Below are 6,040 nucleotides of genomic sequence, written 5' to 3'. Positions count from 1 at the left end.
TGGAGAGCATATGGTGTATGCAGACCCATTTCCCTGGAAGGGAGGCTGCAAAAGCCCCAGAGAAAGATGAAAACAAGTGTCTTATCTGGGTTCCTCTTACTTAAAAGCCAAGATATGGCTTAAGATACCACAAAGGTTTTGGAGGAAACTCCTTTTATAAGTAGCCTCTTCTAAAAATACACAAATAAAGCTAAACATCTCATTTTTATGTTCCTGGAATATACTTCTATGACAGCTAACTTAATGCTTTATAAACTTTTTATTTGTTTGTTCCACCGGCCTGTTTCCTGCCTTGAGGACCAGCCTGATTACACTTGGCTTTGTTTTTTTTCTTTTTTTTCCCTGCAATTGGGGGAGCCATTGTAATGAGTGCCAAGTCGCTTCAGCCAAGTCTGCCTCTTTGAGACCCCATGGAGCCTGCCAGGCTCCTCTGTCCATGGAATTCTCCAGGTAAGCATACTGAAGCAGGTTGCCACTTCCTTCTCCAGAGGATCTTCCCAACCCAGGGGTCAAATGCATGTCTCCTGTATTGGCAGGTGGGCTTCTTTACTGCTGAGCCACGGGGAAAGTCACTACAAGGATGGGGGGCCTGGCTTGGGAGTTTCCCAGAAGAAGCCATAGGTATCACCCAGCTTTGCAGCACACACTCTTACCCCATTTAAATATAGACACAGTGACAAATATATATTGATTATGTATTATATGTAAATATAGTTTTTATGCCATATAACGTGTATAATACACTATTCTAATATTGTATTCCCTACCCCAGGAGATAAACTGAGCAGACTTTGGAAAGCTAAGAGAAATGGAAGCACTCACTAATGGTAAGAAGACATGGCCTCATACTACAACAATATGCTTTGGCTAAAACACAGAATTAAAAACTTCCAAAACAACCAACATTTGAATCAGCCAAAATGGTTCAAAAGTTCAAATGAACTGTTTAATGACATGACTATTTATGGGCTTTCTTGCCGTCTGGGAAGGTCACTAAAGCAAAGAATCCTAGAACACCAGGGCCAGAGAGACCATAGGAATGACCTAATCTTGTCCCACTTTGTTCAGATGGGGAAACTGAGGCCCACAGCAATGATGATAAGTGTGGGGTGATATCTTCAGTACTGAAAACAGATGAATTATTGAAATCTCTGTTATTAGTGCTTAATTCTAAAAAAATTAAGGATCTCTGAATTAGCCCTGCGGAACAAAGAAATACAGCTTCCATATACAAATACAGCATGATTTTTATACAAGCAGTGTTACAATCTAACAGGGCATAAAACATTGTCTAAATATCATCTGAACAATGTTCCTGGGCTGTAACATGTAATAGAACTGTGGAGCCCAGGGCTGTCATTTAAATGCTCCCAGGGTGTATTCCAGTACTTCTCTGAACCTCAGTTTCTTTGTCTGTAAAAAGGGGACAGCAGGTGTGACTATTACACTTTCTGGTTAGAGGATGTAATGAAACAGTGTCCATAAAGTACGTGGCGTGACACCTAATACAGACTTAATAAAGGAGGGTCTGGCAGTAGCTGCAGGTTAAGTGATGCCTCATTTCCCTCCAGGATCCCCCAAAGTACTAAGAGCTGTGACAAGCTCAAGCCTGGGCGCCCTGGCCTGGCTGCTTCCCCACTCCCTCCCATGCCTGTGTGTGCCCTGAGGATTCCCACTGCATGCTAACCACCAAACTCACCAGTGACTCAGAGCTTGGAAAGAATCCACAGCAGGCTGGAGAGCAAAGGCACAGCTTATGTTTCAAAGATTAACTAGCTACTTTTTTTTTTTTTTTTCTTATGATGGATACCTTTCAGCAATCGAGAAGAAACCTCAGGGAACTCTCTTAGAAGACCCAGCTTAGAAGAGAGGATCACTGCACAGGGCATGAATGGTGTCAAAAAGCTACTCTTCTGTAGGATACCAGGGCTGGGACAATACTGCCTCTAAGCCGCTGGACAAGGCTGCCTCCCCCCAGAAGAGACTGGGAACGGATCTGTGTGTCCAGTGCTGCTCCCATCTGCTGAGAACTAATCCCTTATCTCTCTGCTGGCCCCAGAAACCCCAAACACCCCAGGCTTTTGAAAGGCTTTATCTCCTCTTTCCAGGAATTCCGCTCAGCCCCTCCACTCTCTCCAAGGTGCCACTGAGCAGCTGCTGCCCAGTAGGCACCCGGGACTGGCGAGCCCAGGTCTTGTTTCCCCGTTTCCAGCTTGCCTGGGGAGAGAGCCAGAGTTCCCCCTCGCTGCCCGCGCTGCTGTCTCACAATCAGAAAATCCTTTTGGGAGCAAAGCAAAAGTCACACTTTACTAACAGCTGCTCCTGGTCAGGGCAGGAGAAGAGGGAAGAGGGAATTCCTACTTTTGCAATAAATTGTATGCAAATAGGTTCTTTCCCTGGCAGAGAGCAGGGAGTGAGTGCGTCTTTCATGAGCTAACACTGTTCCGCTGGGAGGGCTGTTCCTTTAATTCACCAACTGAAAAAGTGGGAAAGGATGTCTGGAGGCGAGGCGTCCCATTTCAGAGGAAGGAGCTCGCTATATAAGCCAGCCAAAGCTGGCTGCACCGGCCACAGTCTGCCTACTGTCACAAGCTCTCCCGCGAGCAGGCACACACTCCGAGCCGGTCCTCCGCACAAAGACAGCGGCTGGGGGTGACCCTGGGGGGCCGCGCACAGGGAGCCCCGCTGCTCACATCCAGGTACTTGCTCCATGGAGCTGGTTCACTCAAGAATCTAGGGCTTTCCCAACTCCAGAAAGGTAAGTCTGTTTCACCTCATTACCAAAGATCACTATGATAGATTGCTTGCATTTTCGGTACCAAGTGGGTTGTGGTTTCCTAAATGATCAAAGTTTGGCTTTATTTTGGTTGCTGGCAGAATGTATTTGGTATGATCGGATGCACCTTGACTTGTTTTCTACTTGCCCCCTTCCAGTCTTGGAGATTTCTGTCTGCTTGTTTTAGTTCTAGGAAGAGTTCCACGTGCAGGGAACTTTTTAGGAAGTTGTTATCGCTGCCATTCTTCAGAGGGAGAGAAAGAATTTACTCTTAACTGTCTACCTGGTAGACTCACCTGTGAATATTTCTGTTTGAGGGTTAAGGTAGCAGAGTTTTAAAGTGGAGTTTGCTCGTGGCCTTTCCATGGGGTAGGTTAGGAGGAGATTAATAGAAGATGGTAGAAGAACAATAAGATTTTACACCTCAGCAATCCTTACTTTACAGTTTACAAAGAGTTGTGTACCATCCGTTTGTCCCTACAACATTCACCCTGTGGTCAGACTTGGGAAGGGATGCGGGCTGGGTGACAGAACAGAGAAGAGAGCTCCTAGGGTCAGGTGGACAAGTGCGGACTACAGAACGGGAGTGGTAGACACGAGCTTCTGTTCTGAAGGGCAGGGGGGTTCCCCAAGGATGCCTCCTGATTCATTGATCCCTGGGCTGGGCGCCTGAGTATGTCTGAGGTGCTCAGAGTCAGCAGCATCCCATATCTTTCTAAAATCACCTCTCCCTTCTCACCTCTCATTGCAGAAAGCCCTGAGAAGCAACCGCCCCTGGGGATGGGAAGCTCAGCTCCCCTGGCAGACTGGAAAGAACATAGGGGGATTTCTTGGACCCAGCAGTGTTGTAAGGGGATTAGGAACTTGGGTTTTGAAGCCAAGGATCCCTTTAGTGTCCCCATAACCACCACAGCACACACAGGACACTGGTAAAAATATGTAACCTCTTCAAGCCTCAGTTTTCACTTCTTTAAAACGGGGACAATGACTTCTGTTGTCATTATGAGGAAATGAGATATAAAAAGATTGGGAGAGCAGGGGCTCCAGAACTGGAAGTCTGGGTAATCACTGTCATTCCCCAGACTGCTACCACCTTGGGGGTAAAAAGAGACACTAAGCCAATCCTGGATTGCTTCTTGTGCGTTCCCCACCCCACCCCGACTCCTGCTCCCCGACTTTCTGTCCCACCAGGTCTGAAGGCACCTCTCTAGCCGGCAGGTCGGATTCTTGGCTGTATTTTACAAGCTGGAGATTATGTTGGCACAGCTTGGGAGAAAAGGGAGCAGCCTGGGTTGGACGTAAAATGTCGAGTACTGATGCCAGAAGGCACAGGTTTTGAGTTTGGGCATTTGCGGATTCTGAAGCTGTTGGTTATAAAGTACCATGCTGCCGCCAAGGGAGTCCTTGGAATGTTTTCTGTCCAGAGGGAGAGCAGGACAGGGAGCCTCCCTTGAAGAATGAATGCCTCTTTTTCATGTTTTTGTGAACTTTCCCCCTTTTGATGGTGTTTTCCCATCTGTGCTTTAGAAATAAAACCTGCTGCCTGCCCCAGCCAGCTTCCTGCCTTGTCCTGAGATGTGGTGAGGCTAACTCAGGAGTGGGGGAAAGCTTTGCTGGGTGCTGGTGAAACCTGTGGGAAGTCTGCTGGCATTGTGCGCATCCAGCCCTTTGCAGCAGACAGAAGTGAGTGCGCGTTGAAACTGTGTGTTGCTGGGAGGTGATGGCATTTGGGGGAAGAAAACGAATATGCCTACTCTCTGATTTTGCACAAGCAATGTGAACTGGATAAGGATTGAGAAGTGTGTTGCCAAGCTCTTCAGGTGTTAACATCTTTATTTCTATGCATTGAAAAACCTAGCTCCCGTATCTCCTTTCACCAACTCCCTCCCTCACCCAGAGGAACCAACCTTCCAAACATTGGCTTTATCATCCATAGAGAGGAGGACCATCTGTATCTCATAGGGCTCTTGTGACCCTCAGTGAGATAACATATCAAACTTGGCACAGCACCTGGCAAGTAGTAAGAGCTCAATAAATGGAGGTTTTCCTTGGTTTTCCTGTTTATCAATTTGCAAGGACTTGGCCAAGATTAGTGTTCTGAGACAGTGGTTTTCAAAAGGCAGTGGAAATATTCATTAAGTGAAATGGAAATGAATCAGGCAAAATCCTGATATACGGCAGGTAAATGTGGGGTCAATTTGATTGAAGCAGGGTTGGAGGTTCCAAAACTCACCCCAGGGCCCTCAGCCTCTGGGACATTTCCACAGAATCTTGAACATGCAGAAGACAGTTGAAAATTAGGAAGCTGGGTAGTGTGTGTTCAGGCTGCAATTTTAAACTTTGACAAGGATTTTGTGCCCCTCGCGATCCAGTGGAATTCCAAGAAGTTTCCAGGTAATACAGTAGATAGACATATATGCTGGGGCAGGGCGGGGGGTGTTAAATGTTTAGTAAAGTACGAGTTTTTAATTAACTGTCATGACAGCAACAGCCAAAACACATGGAAAGCCTACTCTCTAAATCTTTGTATACCTCATTTCACTGAAGATCTGCATGTGTCAGAAAGGGATCATACCTGCTGGACAAAGCTTGAAAAGCAGAGAGAAAGAGTAACAGAACTCAGAGGGATGGAGCCGAGTTTCAGACCCAGGTCCCCACGACCCTCGAATCAGGACCCATTCTGCCACATTCCTGCTGAATGCTGCTGCTTCTTGAACTGCCTTTAGAAGGGAAAAAAAAAAAAAAAAAAGTTCTTTCTGACTAAATCTGCCCCTCCAGCCAGACTATGGCCACCCATAAATACAGCAGTAGCCTGATCATATAACCAGAATGGAATTTGGAAGGGAATTCAAGCTGACAGAATGAAAAACATATCCCCCTTAATCCTACCCTTTCTAATGCTCACAATGGACTGCGAACACCTATTCTCACCTCCCTCTGGATTTCTACAAACAGCCGTGCTTTCTTAGAGGAAAAAGTATCCAGCTGGCTTAATACACAAGTCACGCTGAAGTCACGGTAGTTTGGAATGCAGAGTAGGGAACAGACATTTAAGTTAACTCCATATACAAGCCCTCTGTGATGATAACACACACACACACACCCAAAATAGTTAATGCGGAATTATATATCACATATGTGATAGGAGGGTTTGCCTTTGGTTCCTCATCGATTTCTCACTCCAGCACTGCAAGTTGTGAATTACTGGCCCCATTTCATGGTCAGAGAAATTGAGACCCAAGGAAGTTGAAATGATGCATCTGA

The sequence above is a fragment of the Giraffa tippelskirchi genome, chromosome 1, assembly GCF_054371585.1.
Source record: "Giraffa tippelskirchi isolate mGirTip1 chromosome 1, T2T-mGirTip1v1.2.pri, whole genome shotgun sequence".
NCBI classification, from domain to species: Eukaryota; Metazoa; Chordata; class Mammalia; order Artiodactyla; family Giraffidae; genus Giraffa; species Giraffa tippelskirchi.
The sequence above is the reverse complement of the archived record's forward strand: the minus strand, read 5'-3'. Positions refer to the sequence as shown.